This window comes from Schistocerca gregaria, chromosome 6 (assembly GCF_023897955.1).
Source record: "Schistocerca gregaria isolate iqSchGreg1 chromosome 6, iqSchGreg1.2, whole genome shotgun sequence".
In the NCBI taxonomy this organism is placed as follows: domain Eukaryota; kingdom Metazoa; phylum Arthropoda; class Insecta; order Orthoptera; family Acrididae; genus Schistocerca; species Schistocerca gregaria.
In genome coordinates this window covers 586,652,930-586,675,219 of record NC_064925.1, presented here as the reverse complement: position 1 = coordinate 586,675,219, position 22,290 = coordinate 586,652,930, and the positions used below count along the sequence as shown (strand labels likewise).

The following is a 22,290-nucleotide window of genomic DNA, read 5'->3' as shown; positions in this document are numbered from 1 at the left end:
TAGTCAGTTCGGAAGGAATGGAAATTGTCTTTTAGGAAGGCTTCTAGTGGCACTTTATCCGCTTTTTTAAATAAAATTATTTTGCGTTTGTTTCTGATGGATTTGGAAGAAATGGTATTGAGCCTAGCTACAATGACCTTGTGATCACTAATCCCTGTATCAGTCATGATGCTCTCTATCAGCTCTGGATTGTTTGTGGTCAAGAGGTCAAGTGTGTTTTCGCAACCATTTACAATTCGCGTGGGTTCGTGGACTAACTGCTCGAAATAATTTTCGGAGAATGCATTTAGGACAATCTCGGAAGACGTTTTCTGCCTACCACCGGTTTTGAACAAGTATTTTTGCCAACATACCGAGGGTAGGTTGAAATCCCCACCAACTATAACCGTAAGAGTTGGGTATTTATTTGTTACGAGACTCAAACTTTCTCTGAACTGTTCCGCAACTGTATCATCGGAGTCTGGGGGTCGGTAGAAGGAGCTAATTATTAACTTAATTCGGCTTTTAAGTATAACCTCTACCCACACCAATTCACACGGAGTATCTACTTCGACTTCACTACAAGATAAACCACTACTGACAGACACAAACACTCCACCACCAATTCTGCCTAATCTATCTTTCCTGAACACCGTCTGAGACTTCGTAAAAATTTCTGCAGAACTTATTTCAGGCTTTAGCCAGCTTTCTGTACCTATAACGATATCAGCTTCTGTGCTTTCTATTAGCGCTTGAAGCTCAGGGACTTTTCCAGCGCAACTACAACAATTTACAACTATAATTCCGACTGTTCCTTGATCCAAGCAAGTCCTGTAATTGCCAAGCACCCTTTGACATTGCAGCCCATCCCGCACTTTCCCGAGGCCTTCTAACCTAAAAAACCGCCCAGTCCACGCCACACAGCCTCCGCTACCCGTGTAGCCGCCAGCTGAGTGTAGTGAACTCCTGACCTATTCAGCGGAACCCGAAACCACACCAGCCTATGGCGCAAGTCAATGAATCTGCAGCCAATAAGGTTGCAAAACCGTCTGAGCCTCTGATTCAGACCCTCCATCCGGCTCTGCACCAAAGGTCCGCAGTCGGTTTTCTCAACGATGCTGCAGATGGTCAGCTCTGCCTTCATCTCGTAAGAAAGACCGGCAGCCTTCACCAAATCAGATAGCCGCTGGAATCCAGAGAGAATTTCCTCAGATCCAAAGCGACACACGTCATTAGTGCCGACATGTGCCACCACCTGCAGCTGGCTGCACCCTGTGCTCTTCATGGCATCCGGAAGGACCCTTTCCACATCAGGAATGACTCCTCCCGGAATGCACACGAAGTGCACACTGGATTTCTTCCCCTCCTTAGCCGCCGTATCCCTAAGGGGCCCCATTACGCGCCTAACATTGGAGCTCCCAACTAATCGATAACTAAAACCTGAATTGTACTGTTTCCTACGGGCTAATTACATCAACCTAGAAGCTTCCTCTATGTTCTACTGTGTTGTTTTTAGTGTCTCTGCATTCCTTAGCACGCGACATAAGTTTGCAGACGATAAATGTAACCGTTTAAGAGAGAAAAGCTGCCAATGTAACGCTCTGGCAATACGTCGATTTGATAGCAAATGACGAAAACGGGCTTATTTCTTAGGTTTTTACTACATATGAACACTTTTCACATTCTCTCGTGTAACGTGGCTTTTAGGCCTCTCTTCATGCAAAATCTTAAGGTCGTCGGTAATGTCAAGGCACCAAAGCCGGATAATAAGTCAATAATCGATTACTAAAACTTAAAGTTTACTGCTTCTTACTGGCTGATTACATCAACTTATAAGCTTCTTCTGTGTTTTACTGTGTTGCTATTAGTACCTCGACATAGCGCAGCACACAACATAAGTTTTCAGACGATGAAGGTAACCACTTCACAGAGAAATTCCAAATTCTGTGTCTGTGTCTACTGCCTGCTCATATTGTTTAAAGCAGGTTGCTCTAAATGCCCAGTGGATCTGATTCCCTTGATACCCATTCTAAACAATCTCGGATTGGGAAAGACCAAGCTCTGCTTATACTTATAGTCTGGGAAGTTGACATATCTTAGACAGTAAAATATGATGGTTAAAGATGTCCACTGAGTATTCCCATATACACTGAAGTTAGCTTTGAACAACAAATTATTAATTGGCCACCTACTCTTGACTCAATAGCTACTAAGATCTTTCACTGGTGAAGGAGGTGACAACGTTGTTACGTCCATTAGAGGCTTCTGTAGTTTGCTGAGAATGATGTGATATAATTGTGCCTTGTGATTTTCTGTGGAGTTCCAGAGTAAGTTCTACACTGGTGCAGGACATCCATTATTGCTGTTCTCATTCGAGGCAATCCTGGATTCTAAATCTCAAGCACCAGAGGATTAGAAACAGCAATGCAACCTCTGTCTTCCTGGCTGTCCACTATTTCAAAGTGCTGTGGTTGACAGTCTCTTCTCATTGTGCAGTGCTTGTAGATTATTGTAAATGGATAAACTGCAATATTTAGAACATCTCATTCTAAACTTTCTAAAGAACGAGACTTTTCTGTCACGACCACTTTTTGTGTGAGGTGATAAATACCAGGAATTTGGTTGTATTTTGAGAACCTAATGGTGACATACATTAGTGTCTGTGTAAATTAATGGAACTGGATTTTTCCTGAGGTCGGCAGTTTTCCGAAGGTCGGCGTTTTCCCACGAGGGCGGCGTTTTACCCCGAGGTCGACGTTTTTCCCTCGAGGTCTGCGTTTTTCCCCGAGGTCGGCGTTTTTTCCCTAGGTCTGCGTTTTTGCACTGAGGTCGGATCGGCGATTTTTTCCCCGAGGTCTAGAAATCTATCGGTATATTGAAAATCCAAAGTATTTTGATGTATATCGAACTATACTGATATGTCAAGTCAACTTGAAACATATATCCGACCACTAGATATCGGTATTTATCGAGATAGCGATATATTTCGATATACCTATTTATTTCGAGAATCGTTTTCTTAGGGGTACAGATTTTTTTCAAGACGTCCATTTTTTCCCATTATCGATTCATTTCGATATATCGACTTATGTCGAAGCACTCATTATATCGAGATGTCGATTTATTTCGAGATATCTATCTATATTGAGGCATCCATTTATTTCGAGGTATCAATTGATTTCGAAGTATCCGTTTATGTCGAGATATCGATTTAGTTTGATATACCGAAACAAATCAGGTTGTCTGTTTATTTCGAGCTATCGATATATTTCCATGTATTGGTGTACTTCAGATATCGATTCCTTTCGAGATATCGATATATTTCAAGAAACCTCTATATCTCAAGTAATCCATAAATTTCTAGATATTGTATTTTTAGAGATATCTTTATATTACTAGGTACCAATATATTTCAAGATATCGATATATTTCTATACCTCGATTTATCTCGAGAGGTCCATGTGATTCGAGATATCGATCTATATTGTAAGCTGAAATGCGTCTAGATGTCGATATATTTCGGGATATCGAATCATTTCGATGTAGCTGTCTTTTGGAGGTGTCGATTTATTTCGAAGTTTCGATTTTTTTCATGGTGTCGATTTATTTCGAGGTTGCGATTTATTTCGGGTTGGCGATTTATTTCTGGGTGTGGATTTATTTCGAGGTGTCGATATATTTCGAGGTGACGATATATTTCGACGTTACTTGTCGACTGCATCAGCTTAGAACCTATTTCGTACAGAGTGGTGCGACTGCATACCTCAGAAGGCGACATTGATATCCAGACGCTGAATGTAAACGTTTCCGAGAGAAAAGCGTCCAATGTGACGAATTGGCACTACGTCATTATGAAAACAAATGACGGAAACGTGAGGTTTCTGCCACTCAAAGTGCTGCCAACTTTCACCCCACCCCCTCCTCACTCTCCCCAGTCGTGGCGATCAGCTGGTGTGATAGAAATGGACACAGGAAAGTAATAACGTTCCATGAAATCCCATTTTAGGGAGGTTCAAGGGTAAATGTTCCAGACGGTTTATTTGCATTAAGACACGCATACTGGACATCTACAATGTCACATCTGCCAGATCGTTTCTATTGTCAGCAGTGGAAAACAAAACAGCGTACTGAAAAAGCCATAGTGAGACGCGGTTTTTGGTAGACGAAATAATAGGAATACTCTAGGCACTAATAATGATGATCTAATGAGAATTCTGGTATTGTTTTGAAAGATGCATTTAAATATGCATTGAACGTAGCTCCAAATTATTTTGAGAATTATAATTGCGGTATGATGGATCTACATTGGAGATTTGGTAATGCAAAACATTTCGATCTGAGAATACTTTACGTGATAGAACGGCATTGACCTTGTGTGTCATTAGGGTAAAGTTAATTTGCCGCCATTAACATAAAATTTATCCGCCATTAACATAAAATCTATTTTTCAGCTTACTTCAATAAGGACTCACTTCAGATGATTGGACAACTAAAGAGAACTCAAACCGTTATTTTAATAGTATTCGTAGGTCCAATGCAGCATTTACCGTGGACAGTCCCTGAGTCAAGACTGTCAGTTTTATGTAGGGAGCACTCCTTTAAGAAAGCACTCCGTGTTCAGGCCACAAGTGGCCAATCAGGACCATCCGACCGCCACGTCATTCTCACTGAGGGTGGAGGAGGAGCTGGCTCTCCCACTCGTTGTGGTAGTTTCCTTTGACTGGAGCCGCTACTATTCGGTCGAGTAGTTCCTCAATTGGCATCGCAAGGCTGAGTGCAACCCGAAAAATGTAAACAGCGCATAGCGGCCCGGATGGTCACCCATCCAAGTGCCGACCACGCCCGAAAGTGCTAATCTTCAGTGATCTGACGGGAACCGGTGTATCCACTGCGGCAAGGCCGTTGCCCCTACCACTTCTACATGATATTTTTGATCGTAGATCAGGTCTGATGGCTGGAAAGAATGGACGTTTACCATGTTATGCACATTTATATTTTCACTACGTCGACACAGCTGCTCCAATTTCGACCAGCGGTGATGGTAGCCATAATGATCGAGCCAAGCATCCTGTGTACATTGGTTGCACCCAAGTGTGTGGGGATCACAGCATTCGTGACATTTAAATTTGTTACTTCTTTGCTACTATATTCGCAATAAATTTTGCAGACAGTATCCGCATATGACGCTGAATGCACCTACAAAATTATATCATTGTACGACACATGTTTCAGGAGATACGTCATAAAAACTCAGGACAAGGCCAGACGCTGCATAGTACGGACGTGGACGCACAGCTGTAAATAAATGCCTGGTCAACACCAAGCTTTTCCGCTAGTCATCTATAAAGATAAAAAATCCCCAATATTGTCCACCAGCATATTTTTGAAAAACCTTTATTTTGTCATCCATTTTTTTTTCCTGTAAAAATCGTAAAAGCCGCATCATTGTGTTTTTAAAAATCGTTTCCTATTGTCATCTCTTTTTATGTATTTTAAACCATTTATCGCTTGTGTAACCTGTGGCTACAAGTCCATTCCCTTTATGGGGTAATCGAAATAATAAACAACGGAAAAAAGTGTGGGTCAATTTCTTCCTCATTTTTCGGAACTTTTGATAATAGTAAATCGTTGGCTCTTTGAGGGCGTGGTAGGTACATACAAGAGATTAGTGTAAGATTAGAATTTGGGTTAGATACGGTGCCAGGAGGTTCTGTTTCTATCTGGCTAGCTTCAGAGTACTTCACCATCTACTAAGTGATGCGTTTCATTTTGAATGGTGTGTTCTGTTCTAGGTCTACCCTTTACTCCACAATGCTGTTCCTTCGATGCTATTAAAACCAGGATGTTATCAAAATATATGCACAGTGGCAGACTGGAGTCTGCAGAAATATTTCCAGTGGTGGGGAGGGGGGAAGGCGCGTCGGGGCTGGAGTGCATGATTCTGAAACTGGCACTCTGTGTACAAATCAGCTGGTCAGTTACGAGGTGCATCAAGCTTCAAGACCCTAACTCTATAAGCGCTACAACTGGCCAAAGCTAAGGTTTATCAGTATTGTGGAGAATTCTTATCTGGAAGAGTATACTGTAACGAATAAAAACTCTTTACTCCAGATTCCAAGGATGGTTAGGGGCGACGGGTGAAAGTGCCCTTTTGCCTATCCTCCCCTCCCCACCTCCTCCCCTCCCCCTCCCCTTCCCCCTCGCGGACGCCAATGGCTGGCCCGTTCATTTTGAGAACATCAAAGTTGCAGTAACCTTTCTGAGAAACTGTTCTAGATGTCCTTGCGCGTCAATCTTACCACTCACAACAGCAGTGGGAATGTCGGTTATCGCTCAAACAACTGGTTTTCGGCTCTTATCAGTTTCCCAGCCTCACTTTAACCTAATTGTTAAAGCCCGTCACAATACCAGTTCTTGTAATAACCGATTTTCAGTATTTTATTTACATTATTTCCTCTTGTAAACGTAGAAATCAAACAAAGATAAAAATTTTTACTTTCTCAGTTTCTTGATAAATGGAATCAAAACGTCAAATACATTTATGATGACCTGCAGCCGTCCAGAACGAAATTAGAATTATATTAATACCGTCAGCTGCTCACGGGTGTCGATATATATCAACGGGGACAGGTGACAATGTGTGCCTGTCTGGGACTCGAACCCGGGATCTCCTGCTTACATGGCAGGCTCTCTGCCCATCTGAGCCACCGAGGGCACAGACGATAGTGTGACTGCAGGTACTATCTCGCGCACGCTTCCCGCGAGACTCACATTCTCACCTTCCATGTCCACGCACTACATTCGTAGTGTCCCACACCAACACATTCATTACTCGTGGAACACATTCTTACCAAGTCCCGTAACAGTTCGGGGAATACTTGTGCATCTTCACAGAAGAAGGTCATGGCTGGTATTGCCAGAACCATATACTTATATGGATATGGACATGTCTTCCACGAGGAATGAGTGTGTTGGAGTGGGACACTACGACTGTAGTGTATGGACATTCAAGGTAAGAATGTGAGTCTCGCAGGAGGCGTGCGCGAGATAGTCCCTGCAGTCGAACCATACACTATGCCCTCGGTGGCCTAGATGCATAGAGCGTCTGTCATTTTAGCAAGAGATCCCGGGTTCGAGTCCCGGTCGTGGCACACATTTTCACTTGTCCACGTTGATATTTATCAACGCCCGTGAGCAACTGACGGTATTAATATAATTCTAATTTCTTTAAATTAAATAGTCCAATAAAACTTTGTCCGCTGTTCGCTGTTTCTCTCAAAATATAGCGAGTACTTCTATACCACAGAAAACTGCCAGTATTATCCTACTGATTTTAGTTTTTAGAAATCTGCTCAAAAATTATATTTAAATCGGTTATCACAGCACTATGCGGGCATTACGTATAATCCAGCGATAAAGAGTGAAAACTGCGGCAGGAGAACTCTCTTTTTCGTTTTAATTTCTCTGTTAACGGCTAAAAGCAGATATCGTAGACACAGGCAGCAGATCAGGCACTTTCTATTTTTATCCCGAACTATGAATGATTTGTAAAATTTTAACTTTTTTCCTTGTATGATGTCGCAAGTCGACCAAATCGACCATTGTGCTTCACTCGTACTGCATATCGTAAAATACTTCCAGGCTTCCAGATGGTGCCATTCTGTGTTACAACTGACGTTCGACAACAGCGAGAAACTGCGTCCATTCTCGCGCACTGCTTGTATAACAGGCACAGTATTGTCTCGGCAATGTTGGACCAATTCACTTGTTGCTCGTTTCTATCAGCAGTGTTATTAAAGTGGCATACATCACTTTTCCCATTTTTTCTGTAATAACGCAGTATTTAAGAGCTATGGAAATCTTACGAATAAAAATTACTCGTCTTTTTTAAAAAAGGTTTATTTGAAAACTAAAAATTTTACTACGACAACTGTGGCTAATTGGTATATCTGTTTTTACGTGGTTATCAGGAAAATATAAAAAGATACTTGTCATAACCGAGAGCAAACAAATACCGAAAGACATCGGTTATTCAGAACTAAAATACCCATGTCGTTTTAACTGATCGGTTTTTCTATCTCTAAACTGCAGTGTCGCCACAGAAAAGTGTGTCGTTCCATCAATGTACATAGCAACGTTGAGATATGTATGTGTTTATGCGCAATATCGGCAAATGGAAACACGAAGAGGTAATAAGCACATGAGCGATAGAATTTATTTCACAGTCAGAAAAGTCGAGTGACAGACAAGACTGAATCACTGTAATAGAAATTATATGGAAAGCTGTGTAAAGGAAAATTTCCAGTTCTTTCGTGGATTCCAAAATTGAAGCAAATTCCGGGACATCAAGGTGACATAGTCTTATACGGATAGTATTCCATGACTAACGTAATTGGCCCACATACTGTACTGGTATACTGATAATATTACACTACTAAGGTAATTTACCTGAAATAATTTACAAACATGTTACTATAACATTCGCTACTACTCATTACGCTAATTGACCTTCAGCCATTAAGCGCAAGCGCAGATCTCAGTTATGATACGTGCGCCATCCAAAAATTTATCAAGGTGGTAACTCAACACAACTACAAACGATCATTGTGTGCAAAATAAATAGAACACCTCATAAGAAGAACATGACGGGTTTGAATCATTCCCACCGCAAAGGATGAAAAAATCAGGCTTGCACATAAGACCACTTGATAACTAACCAGAAATTCAGATTAGTTGTAGCTTCGGTGAGAATCGCCTTTTTTACATTTTCCCCGTAAACTAGATAATTATGAAACGTAACAACTACTCTAAAATATCTGCAGCAACGGACTTGCCGCGGAGGTTGCATCGGTTCACGTGAGATCACCGAAGTTAAGTGCGTTGTCGGGCGTTGAAGGCACTTGGATGGGTGATCATCAGGCCGCCTCATGATGCCAATCGAGGAGCTACTCGACCCAATAGTAGCGGCTCCGGTCAAAGAAAACCATCATAACGACCGGGAGAACAGTGTGCTGATCCCCGCCCCTCCTGTTCACATCCTCCACGGATGATGACACGGCGGTCGGATGGTGCTGTCCCAGTAGGTCACTCGTGGCCTGAAGACGGAGTACTTATAAAGCAACTACTCTCCAGTGGATGGTCGAACTACTGAGACCTTGATGCCTGGCATCAATAACAGATGGCAGCACAAGAGGTTGGCTTACGCCTACTGCCGAATTTTGCGATCTGTCGTAAGCCTGCGTAAGCACGTGGGGCCTTCCGTCTTAAGTGCAAGCATATCCATTGCGTTTTCTGCCGCGCGACTTGAGTGGAATGTTTCATTATTTCTGAAATATTATAGAAATGTTTTTCGTTGTATATCCTCACCATCGGTACTGAATTTACTGTAAAATTACTTGCTCACTTTTCGGAACTTCCGTTCATAGTAAATCGATACTATTTGAAGCCGTGGTAGACACGAGTCTAGTGTGCTTCACCTTCAGCACCTTCTGTGTCAGTCTCGGTTCCTATGTCCCTGATTTCACAACGAACAGTTCGTTGTCTACTGAGTATACTGTATGTTGCACGACACTATCCCTCCCACGCTGCTAAATGTAGGTCGTCGGCAAAATATGACTGCAGTGGAACAAGGGCGTCTGCAGAAATTTCCCCAGGAGGTGGTGGTGGCATTGTTAGTGGTGTGTGTGTGTGTGTGTGTGTGTGTGTGTGTGTGTGTGTGTGCGTGTGTGTGTGTGTGTGTGTGTGTGTGGAGGCCATTACTATGAAATTCACACAGTCCAGACCGCCAAGGAAAATAAACCTTGAGATTTGGAAAGGTTGTTGATCTTATACCGCTTATACTGCATATTTCGAAATTCCACCTCTAAGGGGGATACACAGGAAATGAAAGGATTTTTGAAACATGTAGCTATTAAGGTAATTTTGAAGCTAGGCAGACGAAAATTTGTATCTGGTTTCTAGGTCAGAAATAAAGAAATATGTGTTCCAGTATTATTGGGAATTTAACCTCTATGAGGTGAAATAGTAGGTGAACATTTTATCTTGAGATAAAAAATTATGGAAGGACTATGGAAGTATTTTTAAGGCTATATCTACGAAAATTGGTATTTGACTTCAAGGTTACAAATACGAAAATACGTATTTTCGTGTTTTTGGAAGTTCAACCCCTAAGGGGATGAAATAGAGTGAGCTGGTGCGTTTCTGGCGCCAGTTTCCGTCGATCGATGTTTCGATCTTTGAGTCGCGGTCCAGAGGACACTGCTCGCTAACCGACTGTAGTAGTTCTCTGTGCGGCCCAACATCGGGCTTACCGCGCTTACACTGGACACAGTTGCCAACAAATCGCATGCCATCGCCATATAGGTTGGGCCAAAACATGTGTTCCCGAACTCTGTTCAAGGTCTTGTAGAACCCCAAATGATCCCCTACCGCCGAATCGTGGAAATATCTGAGTGCCATGCTAACTCGTTCCTGTGGAATACAGACCTTCCCTTCACCACGGTTGTCTTCCCCTTTACACAAGACACCCCCCGCCCACCCCACCCCCCGAAGACCTCGCCATCCGCCAACTGCTGCCGAATCGGTCCCCACCCGGGGTCCTCGGCCTGTTTGCCGGCTAAGTCGCAGAAGAAACCGGGTGTCTCGGAGAGAAGGAAATTAACCCCCAGATCCGGCTCCACGTGGCCCTTGCCTTCCCCAGACTCTGCCGCGAACATACGGATAAGAGCGTCGCCAATTCATTGTCTCTGCCACTAATATGGCGAACCTGGAGATAAGTCTCGTCATCTTAACTTCGGTATGATTTTTAGCGATCTTATTAATCAAAGTTTAAGGGCTGGCACTGGCCAAGTAACTCACGGAGGCTCATTGGTTTCAGTCCAGTTGTATTGCTCACCTGTTCTCCAGATAGGGTTGTGTAGTTTATGTCTCAGAAAATTGTCTGCTCTTGATGTGTGTTGTGTTAGAGATAACTGGCAGCGGTCGACGCTAGCATACTGGGAGCAGAGCACCACGGCGGCAGAGAGATATTTGAGGCCATGTCCTCTCCTTTACATCTTGGGTTATGTTGTCACTTTTGCGTGATTCCATCTTTCCGGTGCTGAACTATAGCATCCAAAGTTCAATTGCATTTCCATGTTGAGTATATTTCTATGTCATTCTCTGCCTCGTGGATCTCTTGTATTGATTTGAATCCTTGGTCTGCTCGCGTCTATCGCCAATTCACACGAAATATTGAAGCAACCTTATTTTAAGGGTATTGTCATATAGTCATGTTCTAGTTGTAATCATTCTAAGAATATTGTTGATTAATCAACTGAGTAAGTAAATTTGAAGGTCCGTTTAGTCAAAATTAAAGGACCCCCTTAATTGTTTTAGTCATTTTTATACAGTTTTGTTTAGGAAAGTTGGCAAGCCGAACGTTAAATATCTGTATTTTTACGCTTAATCTGTTTCTCCCCTGATTGCAAGTAGTGAGAGTTCTGCTATGAATTTTATGGACATTTGTGCTATTTAAGTAAAGCTTTACCTAAGTATATATACCTAGTCATATTCAAATTTCAAGTTTTACGGGTCTCGTTCCACTTAACGAAATTTATTTATTATTTGTCCAACTGATCTGGCCTTGTGATTTTATAATGCTTTTGATTGTAATAAAATATGTAGCAACTACAACGGATTACTATTGTGATTTTGGTGTGTCACTACCATACCCCATATCACAGAGGATGAAATGTTTCATGAAATATATGAAAACCTGTTTTTGATACATTCAACGATTAAGAGGGTGGAATATAGGATGTAATGTTTTATGAAAGTATTTCAGTGCGAAAGAATTTTTAAAGCGAAATCTATGAATATTGTGTTATTGAAAACTACGTGTTTCACTGTTTTTGGAACTACAACCTCCAAGAAGGTGCAATAGGGGCACAGGTTTCACTGACCCATAGCCTTCCAGCCCAACCTGCAAAGTATACGGACTTGAAATTTGATGAAGGTGTAAATCTTACGCTGAAAGCATCATTTAAGAAGAGATTTTTCGAAATTTCACTCCTATGGGGGTGAAACATGGGTTGAAAGTCTTTTTTTTTTTAAATATGTCCCTATGTCCCTATTGAAGCTATAACTACAAAACTACGAAAATTGACATTTGGTGTCTCAGTCAGATACAAAAAAGAAACAGGTTTTTAGCATTTTCCGAAATTCTTCCATTGGGGGATAAAATAATTAGTGAAGGTTTTTTGAAAATAAATCATTATTAAAGAACTACTGAAGCATTTTTATAGCTACATCTATGAAAATAGGTATTTGACATCTCGGTTGGATGTAAAAAAAATGTGTTTCGTTGCTTTTGGAAATTTAACTCACTAATAGAGTGAAATAGGGGATGTAATGTTTTATGAAATATTTCACTATGAAAGCATTTTTAGAATTAAATGGATGAAGATTTGAATTTGGCTCCTCGGCTCTAAATAGAAGAATACGTGTTTAATTGTTTTTGAAAACCCAACCCCTAAAGGGTGTGAGATGTTTCAGAAAATGGTTCATTATGAAAGGATTGCTAAATATATCTGACAATTCGTATTCGGCTAATATGTTACAATTTTTAAAAACTACGTGTTTTTCTGGTTTTGGAACTTCGAGCATAAGGGGATGAAAATTTTAATGAAATATTTATTGCGTTATATTAAAATATTTTAAATCTGCATCTATGAAAACCGGTATTTCACTTCTCAATTAGATATAAAGAAATATGCGTTAGGGAGTGAAAGACTGTACGGAGATATCACCACAAGAATACAAACGGCTTGATTAACAAAAACCTTGGACTCCAGCTGTCAGCATTGCTTTTTGATCATTCAGTAAAAGACCATGCTTCAACGGCGCTAAGTTTAGAAAGTTTAGAAAGTGTTGCAGTTTATAAAAGACATAAAAAAACGATGAAAGAAAAAAATTCTTTGCAGACCATGAACGGTCTACGCAAGTAAAGAAGCGGATGATAAGCTAGCTCTTTATGCAAATGAGTTGGTCAGTTTAAGTTCCGAGACATGTCATGCAGCAGGAACGGAATCCTATAGTTGCTACGATTGGCTAAAGGAAAAGTTTTGCAGAATCACTCGAAATCACTTCTGCAAGTGGCTAAGAATGTCGTAATGAATAAAAATTCTGTACTGAGAATTCCAAGGTGGGAGATGCAAGATTCCTCCCCCCCCCCCCCCCTTCCCCCTCCTCACAATGCTATCCTTCTTTACCTACAGCAAAAAATAAATAAATAAATTAATAAATAAAACTAGAGAAATTTCTACTGTGAAACTATTTGCATACAAGAGAACGGCCCTTGAAATTTAACTCTTCAAAGTTTTAAGCCCTGCTCATTCCGGATATTGATTAGAAAGTGTTAATCCACATGTGAAACCTGAGTATATAATCCCTGTGACATTTGATCAACGGTGTTCCATAAGGACAGGTTCTCATTCAAAACGTTCGAAAATTCAATTTCTTTGTAGTTGCATTTTTTAAAGGTGTACTTGTCTAGACTCTTGGAACAGAAAGTTTTTTTTTTAATCCGTGCTTTACAAAAGTTTCTACAGTCCATTGTTTGAAGCAGTGTCACGGCTGCCATGAGCCGCGCGGGGTACCCGCCATGTGTCCAACGCCTTGTCACGGTTCGCGCGGCTCCCCCTGTTGGAGGTTCGAGTCCTCCCTCGGGCATGGTTGTGTGTGTGTTGTCCTTAGCATAAGTTACTGTAAGTAGTGTGTAAACATAGGGACTGATGGTTCAAATGGCTCTGAGCACTTTGGGACTTAACATCTGAGGTCATCAGTTTCCTAGAACTTAGAACGACTTAAACCTAACTAAATTAAGGACATCACACACACCCATGCTCGAGGCAGGATTTGAACCTGCGACCGTAGCGGTCGCGTGGCTCCCGACTGAAGCGCCTACAACCGCTCGGCCACATCGGCCGGTTTATCATGTATTCTAGAAGAGTTGCAAGGTCGTCAGTGGCGCCTGTTCTTTCGAGAGCAGTTACTATCTTCATATATATGGTTAAACGTTACCCAGCCATTGACCTTCGTCTGTGCGAATGCGCACAGGTTGCCGGAACTCTTACGGGAATCGTCACCTTAGTGTGAGCCAGTAATGAGTGGATGGACAAATACCTATTAAGTACATTACGTATGCGGATTGTGGACGGTTGGGGATGTGAGTCTCACGGGAAGCGTGCGAGGGATAAATTCCTGCAGTCGTGCTGTTCATGTGTGCCCTCGATGGCTCAGATGGATTGAGCGTCTGCCTTGTAAGCAGGAGATTCTGGGTTCGAGTCCCAGTAGGGGCACACTTTTCAGCTGTCCCCATCGAAGTATATCAACAACACCTGTCGGCAGCTGAGGGTTTCAATTAATTATCAGTTGTGAAGGTGATTCGATGAACCCTTTGCCAGGCACTTAAATGTGTTTTGCAGGGTATCCATATAGATGTAGATGATAACTCGTCCCGTGTCGCACGTGCTCAAAATGATTCATACTGCAGAATGCATGCAAACATACTCACCGAAAATACGGACGAATATCAAGTGCAGGCTGCCGAGTGCTGCATATCCAGCTTTGACAGATCGGCTTTTCCTGCCAAGAAGAACAGGAAGTTGCTGTCTAGGAACAATCAGAGGTAGAGGAAGGGTTGATAAATACTCCTTGACTTGCAGACTAAACGTAAATAACGAAAATACATTTTTGGTAAAAATTGGTCAAAACATAATCGGTTGCCCTCCGTATTGGATTAGCTGTTTTGAATATTGAAAATCTGACTTCAGATTCGTTTTCAGCGACATTACAAATATATATGTAACACTCAGTTCATGCAAATCGAAGTAATAATATAACTAAATGTTTTCCCTAAACTTTGAACACATTTTTTTCGGGTAACTATTTTCTCAGAACGGCATGCAGCATAAATTAAAAGTGGTTCGTTCTCTAAACATCTACCTCTGACCCCTAAAAGTAAACACTTTTCTTAGGAACTTATAGCTATCATATGACATTTGTTAATATTAACTAATTTTTGTGTAGGCATAAGGAGTGAAACAAACCCTCAAAAATCGAACTCAAAGTTCGAATTAGCACTGTATCGTTAAATTTAAGGTTGTTTCATTGCGGTTAGGTATACGCTCCCATAAATTTTATGTTTTATCGACTGATGTTATCCATTTTCAATTTCAGAGGAATAATGTAGTATCAACTGATGTTACCCATTTTTGAATTCAGGTAACATATGAGGTGCCACACTGCACGCGCTCTGCGTACTCCAGTCTCGCAGGCCCTTGATCAAATCATAATTACGGGCGCCATTTTTTATTGAAAATCTAAAATTAAGCTCATAGTATTATCACTCGTAATTCCCAAACAGATCTTAAGAATGTATTTTCATTGTCTCAAAAAGAATTTCAAATGTACCCTTTTTTGCTCATTTGTATGAGAACCTGGCCGTAACGCCGGAATATAGTCACGAGATTTTTTTTCAGAGACGCTGTACGTTCGCGAGAAGACTTTCGTTCTGCGCGTGTCGAAGGACATTCCTCAGATATTACTGTGTGTGTGCTACTCAGTCGTGCCATTTAAGTGTACATCTTTGCATAGTTTTCCTTTCACGATGTAAACAGTGTTCCGCTCAGTTGCTAACTGGCCATTGAGTGGTTCCGAAGGTATCGGATGTGCGGTGCGTTCGGTCTGCTAGGACAACAGCAGACTAGCGTGGTGCGATGGCAGAAGCAGACACTGAGGGAGCTAGCTGCTGGGACGCCAGCGAACAATTTATGCCAAGTAAGACGAAGAGGACTATTCTAAAATTACGAGCCGTCTCAAAAGTGTTTACCATTGGTAAATCTTGCTGTTGAGTCTGACAAAACTGGCAGTTTTGCCTAGAGATACATTAGAGAGAGCTACAGGAAATCCCCCCACCCCCCTCAATGAATTTTTGGTTGTGATGACAGGCCGATTGGTAGTGTAGCCCGAGATCTAAGTTAGGTTGGAAGTGGGTAATTTGATTGAGAGTTGTTTACGCCAACGATTATGAATGCCGACTAAACGTTGTGCGAGCAGATTGCCCTGTAGCGTAGCCTAGTGTTTCCGTCCGCGCCACATTTAACACACTTTCTCTAACTGTGTACAAAAGTCTCACAACAGCCACGATAACTACGTTTCTGGTGGGGGGAGGGTAGAGTCCACTATGTAACTTTCACTGCAAATTTTAGTAACCGCATAAACTAACCGAAATAGAAGCGTAATTTTAACTATATTTCCTTTTGTGGGAAAATAATGGTTCTCCTCTTTCGGCAGCAACTGTAATATGTAGGCGACTTATTAGTTTTTTTTAACTCTGAATCATGATCTCAATAGACGCAGTGCTTTTTTTACGTTACTTGATTTGTGGTCTATAGTAAACAATGCAACGAATTGGTAAATTCTTTGAAGTTTGACGTGTGTTACATAGACGACGTCTGCAATGTTCGTAAGGCCAAGTTTGCATATATTCGGTGTCTGTTTTTTTGGCCATGTACTGTATAATTAAAGGGAGGAGGATTATGTTCAAGGAGCAGTGCATTAGCAGTCTATGGAGAAATTGAGAATTTGGATCTAAAGAACGGCATGCTCGGGCAGTTCGTGCTATTCTCTTGACCACTGTGTAATTCGGACACAGTGATCATTGCCTCTCCCTCGTAACCAGGGGACTCGGGTGCTAATCCTGGTCTGGCACAAATTTTTAACAGTGCCCATTGACTAAAGTCTGTGCCCATTGTCAGCTAATGTCATTGTTTCGGTGTTAAATTGTATTTTGTTCACGATACGTAGTTTGGCTTTTTCATGGATAACAGCTTTGAAAAGCGTACAGGTTATATTCATATTTGCTCGTCGTTAGTCCAAGGCAACTATAGCGATTTATAAACACAGTTGTAGTTCGTATTAAGCCTACATACGTAATTGTGTCCTGTGTTTCTTTACCAAGAACTACTTCGTAAGTAATTCCCCTGTAGTGGTATTTTGTTTTAGTATTTTGTTTAAATATTTATAGACTGCAGGCTTGGATGAAATATGAAACACATGTCCGAAGTTCCTGTTGATACTGCAGATGCTGTTTCATCCGTACTAGTGGCCAAAACATTTCATCTAATGCAGAAGGACACAATTTGTCTCGAGATTTAGCAATTTTTCGTAATTGAGGCCTTGCTTCGATATATTTTTCTCTAATTCTTGTTTGGATTTAATCTTAAAACACACTAACTCTTCCACCACTTATTCGATATGTGGTTTTATCCATTTCGTAGCCTAGAGTTCCTAAACGGTCTATAATATTAATGATTTCCGTTCTCAATTATATTTTCTGTAAATCTCCTGTTTATGGTTATTGCTAACATGTTTCACGTTCTCACTTTTATTATTTTTATTTTTCTAGTTTTGTGCCTTGTAGCCAAATTTTCTTTGAATCTGGTTTTTAATTCTGAAATAGTAACAGTTGAAGGTCAAGAGAAGATTGCGGTTTATTTGAGGAGAGTGGCTTGGAGATTTTTTATAACAGACGTATACAGGTCATGGGGATCCTTACCTATATACATTTACTTCGAGTGTGATGTAGCCCATTCTCTTGTCATGATCTCGGCTGTATCGTAGCACATTGTCTCGGTTAGGTTGGAGATTTCTGTTGAGAGTTGCCGAAGTCAACGAAAGTGATTACAAAGTAAAGACTGTGCTAACAGAACGATCTGTAGCGTAGTCCAACACGTTCTTTCTGTCCTTTTAAAGCCTCTTTTAATTAAAAATAACTAAAGCTGCAAGATACAATCACAAAAACTGTATTACGTAATAGAGTAATCCCAGACTATTGTTGTGTAAGTTGTGTGCGTACACTATTTTTTTTATCAGTGAATATACATTTTTTTACTCATTTGCTGGGTTTCAATTTTCCCCGTTTTCTGGCAAAAAACCTTTTCCTGTGAAGGGCCCATTAGCTTGTCGGTTATATTTGTGACTTTCTCGACGGTCAGTAATTTCCTGATAGTCCATCCACCGGCGTCATTGTTAACATCGGATATAGATTTTAGTATTAGGAAGGCTAATATGAAGCTAATGCATAAGTAGGTCTAATAATTAATAAAAATAGCAATGCGGGTAAGCTACTACAAACAGCATAGTGAACGCATTATTGTGGCCAAGATAGCCACGAATCCCACGCCTACCAAAGTCGTAAAAGTAGTCCGCAGATGATGAAGAAATTGATGAAATGTGTGATGAGATAAAAGAAATCATTCGGATAGTGATGGGAGATGAAAATTTAATATTAATGGGTGACTGGAATTCGACAGTAGGAAATGAAAGAAAAGGAAACGTAGTAGGTGAATATGGAATGGGGGTAAAAAATCAAAGAGGAAGCCGCCTGGTAGGTTTTTGCCCAGAGCATAACTTAATCATAGCTAACACTTGGTTCAAAAATCATGAAAGAAGATTGTATACGTGGAAGAGACCTGGAGATACTGCAATATTTCATATATATTATATAATGGTAAGACAGAGATTTAGGAACCAGATTTTAAATTGTAAGACATTTCCAGGGGAAAATGTGGACTCTGATCACAATATATTGATTATGAACTGTAGATTAAACTGAAGAAACTGGAAAAAGGTGGGAATTTAAGGAGATGGGACCTGAAAGAACTGACAGAATCAGAAGTTGTAGAGTGTTTCAGAAAGATCATTAGGGAACGATCTACGGGAATGGGGGAAAGTAATACAGTGTGATGAGGGATCTGAGTGGTGTACTGTCAAGGGGGAGGGGGTTCCTCAGGGATCAGTGTTGGGGCCGCTCCAGTTCCTTGTTTATATAAATGATATGCCCTCAAGTATTAAGGGTAACTCTAAAATATTTCTGTTTGCTGATGACACTAGCTTGGTAGTAAAGGATGTTGGGTGCAACATTGACTCCGTTTCAAGTAGTGCAGTACGTGACCTCAGTCCATGGCTTGTAGAAAATAAACTAACGTTAAATCACAGTAAGCTTCAGTTTTTACATTTTCTAACACAATATGCAACAAAACCTGACGTTTTAATTTCACAGCATGGGCATATGATTGGTGAAACTGAACGGTTCACATTCCTAGGTGTTCAAATAAATAGTAAGATGTCGTGGAAAGCCCACGTTCAGGATCTTGTTCAAAGACTTAATACTGCCATTTTCACTATTGGAACGGTGCCGAAAGTGAGTGATACTTCGACAAGTAAATTAGTCTACTTTGCTTATTTCCATTCACTTATGTCATATGGTATTATGTTTTTGGGTAACTCTTCCCATTCTAGAAGGATATTTTTGGCTCAGAAACTGGAGGTTCGGGCAAAAAGTGGTGTGAGTTCACGAATCTCTTGTCGACTTCTGTTCAGGGAGTCTGGGTATTTTGACCTTGGCCTCTCAATATGTATATTCCTTATTGTCGTTTCTTGTTACCAATATTAGTTTATTTCCAACAATAAGCAGCTTTCACTCGGTTAATACTCGGGAGAAATCAAACCTCCATTTGGATCGGACTTCCTTAACTCTTGTGCAAAAATGTGTGAGTATACTGCTGCATCCATTTTCAATAAGCTGCCACTCGAATTCAAAAATCTTAGCAGTAATCCACGCGCTTTCAAATCGAAACTGGAGTGTTTCCTCATGGGTCACTCCTTTTATTCTGTCGAGGAGTTAATTGAAAAATTAAGCTGATTCTCATTGTACTGCTGATAGCGTTTGCTTAAACTTATGGACTGATTTTCTCTCAGGATCATGAACATGTATTTCTATCTGTTATTACTTTTTTGTTGTAAGTTCATGTGTCGCCCTAACCGCCGGCTGCTTCACGTCTGCTGTGCAGCGAGCTACCTTAATTTAAGTATTAACTCTATTTTTCTTACTTGTCACTTCTTCTTCCGTGTGTTTTTGCTTTTAGGAAGCTTTAATTGTCGAGTGCTAGTAATAGTGTTACATAGATTTCGTGTTTGTTTTGAATACAGTCAGAGAGAGTCCTTGTAGTCAGCCATAGTGCCAGTAGTGCTAGTGTTTGTTTTGAATACAGTCCAGAGACAGGTAGTGCTATTTTCATTGTTTTCCACAAGAAGTGGTTAGCAATCACAGTTTAGTCAGTAATCAATCGCCTTTAGTGAATTAGCAGTCTACTTAAAAGTTGATTAAGTCTCTTCGGTAAATTGATTCCTTAGGATGGATAGGATGTGTGACTGCTGTGTACGGACGCAGGCCACTCTTCGCGAACAGCTGAGCGTGTTGATGGCCGCGGTCAGCCGTCTTCAGGCTGCTGCCTCGGAGTGTAGCGGCAGTGGGGAGTCTGGTGCGTCGCATGGTGCACCCCAGGTGTTAGATGCTTCACCCACTGTCCCTGCTGTCGAGAGATCTTCGCGGGTACCGGGCGCGGTTGGGCCACCCTCTCCCCAAGGGGAGTGGCGGGTTCAGTGGCGTTCGCGGCGCACGAGGCGGAGGGTCAATGTGGAGGCTGGCCGTGTGGCATCGCCCGCTCTGCCTGTGAATGGACATGTGGCTGCTCCTTCAGCAAGGTCCGAGCAGGCACACGGGGGGAGGGGTTTATTAGTTATTGGGAGCTCCAACGTTAGGCTAGTGATGGAGCCCCTTAGGGAAATGTTATAGTTCTGGGAGGAGATTTTAATTTTGCTGGATATAGACTGGGAGACTCAAACGTTCATAACGGGTGGCAGGGACAAAGAATCCATTGAAATATTTTTAAGTGCTTTATCTGAAAACTACCTTGAGCAGTTAAACAGAGAACCGACTCGTGGCGATAATATATTAGACCTTCTGGTGACAAACAGACCCGAACTATTTGAATCAGTTAATGCAGAACAGGGAATCAGCGATCATAAAGCGGTTACTGCATCGACGATTTCAGCCGTAAATAGAAATATTAAAAAGGTAATAAGATTTTTCTGTTTAGCAAAAGTGACAAAAAGCAGATTATAGAGTACCTGACGGCTCAACACAAAAGTTTTGTCTCAAGTACAGATAGTGTTGAGGGTCAGTGGACAAAGTTCAAAACCATCGAACAATATGCGTTAGATGAGTATGTGCCAAGGAAGATCGTAAGAAATGGAAAAGAGCCACCGTGGTACAACAACCGAGTTAGAAAACTGCTGCGGAAGCAAAGGGAACTTCACAGCAAACATAAACATAGCCAAAGCCTTGCAGACAAACAAAAATTACGCGAAGCGAAATGTAGTGTAAGGAGGGCTATGCGAGAGGCTTTCAATGAATACGAAAGTAAAGTTCTATGTACTGACTTGGCAGAAAATCCTAAGAAATTTTGGTCCTATGTCAAAGCGGTAGGTGGATCAAAACAAAATGTCCAGACACTCTGTGACCAAAATGGTACTGAAACAGAGGATGACAGACTAAAGGCCGAAATACTAAATGTCTTCTTCCAAAGCTGTTTCACAGAGGAAGACTGCACTGTGCTTCCTTCTCTTGAAGTCGCACAGTTGACAAAATGGTAGATATCGAAATAGACGACAGAGGGATAGAGAAACAATTAAAATCGCTCAAAAGAGGAAAGGCCTCTGGTCCTGATGGGATACCAGTTTGATTTTACACAGAATACGCGAAGGAACTTGCCCCCTTCTTGCAGCGGTGTACCGTAGGTCTCTAGAAGAGCGAAGCGTTCCAAAGGATTGGAAAAGGGCACAGGTCATCCCCGTTTTCAAGAAGGGACGTCGAACGGATGTGCAGAACTATAGACCTATATCTCTAACGTCGATCAGTTGTAGAATTTTGGAACACGTATTATGTTCGAGTATAATGCCTTTTCTGGAGACTAGAAATCTACTCTGTAGGAATCAGCATGGGTTTCGAAAAAGACGGCCGTGTGAAACCCAGCTCGCGCTATTCGTCCACGAGACTCAGAGGGCCTTAGACACGGGTTCACAAGTAGATGCCGTGTTTCTTGACTTCCGCAAGGCGTTTGACACAGTTCCCCACAGTCGTTTAATGAACAAAGTAAGAGCATACGGACTATCAGATCAATTGTGTGCTTGGATCGAGGAGTTCCTAGATAACAGAACGCAGCATGTCATTCTCAATGGAGAGAAGTCTTCCGAAGTAAGAGTGATTTCAGGTGTGCCGCAGGGGAGCGTCATAGGACCGTTGCTATTCACAATATTCATAAATGACCTGGTGGATGACATCGGAAAGTCTCTGAGGCTTTTTGCAGATGATGCTGTGGTGTATCGAGAGGTTGCAACAATGGAAAATTGTACTGATATGCAGGA

General features: G+C 41.4%; 1 non-coding gene across 1 annotated transcript; it reads left to right on the top strand.

Moving 5' to 3' along the window:
* Positions 1 to 14,243: 14,243 nt before the first annotated feature.
* Positions 14,244 to 14,318, top strand: Trnat-ugu (transfer RNA threonine (anticodon UGU)). Its single transcript has one exon. It is a non-coding gene; the product is annotated as a tRNA-Thr (tRNA).
* Positions 14,319 to 22,290: the final 7,972 nt, after the last annotated feature.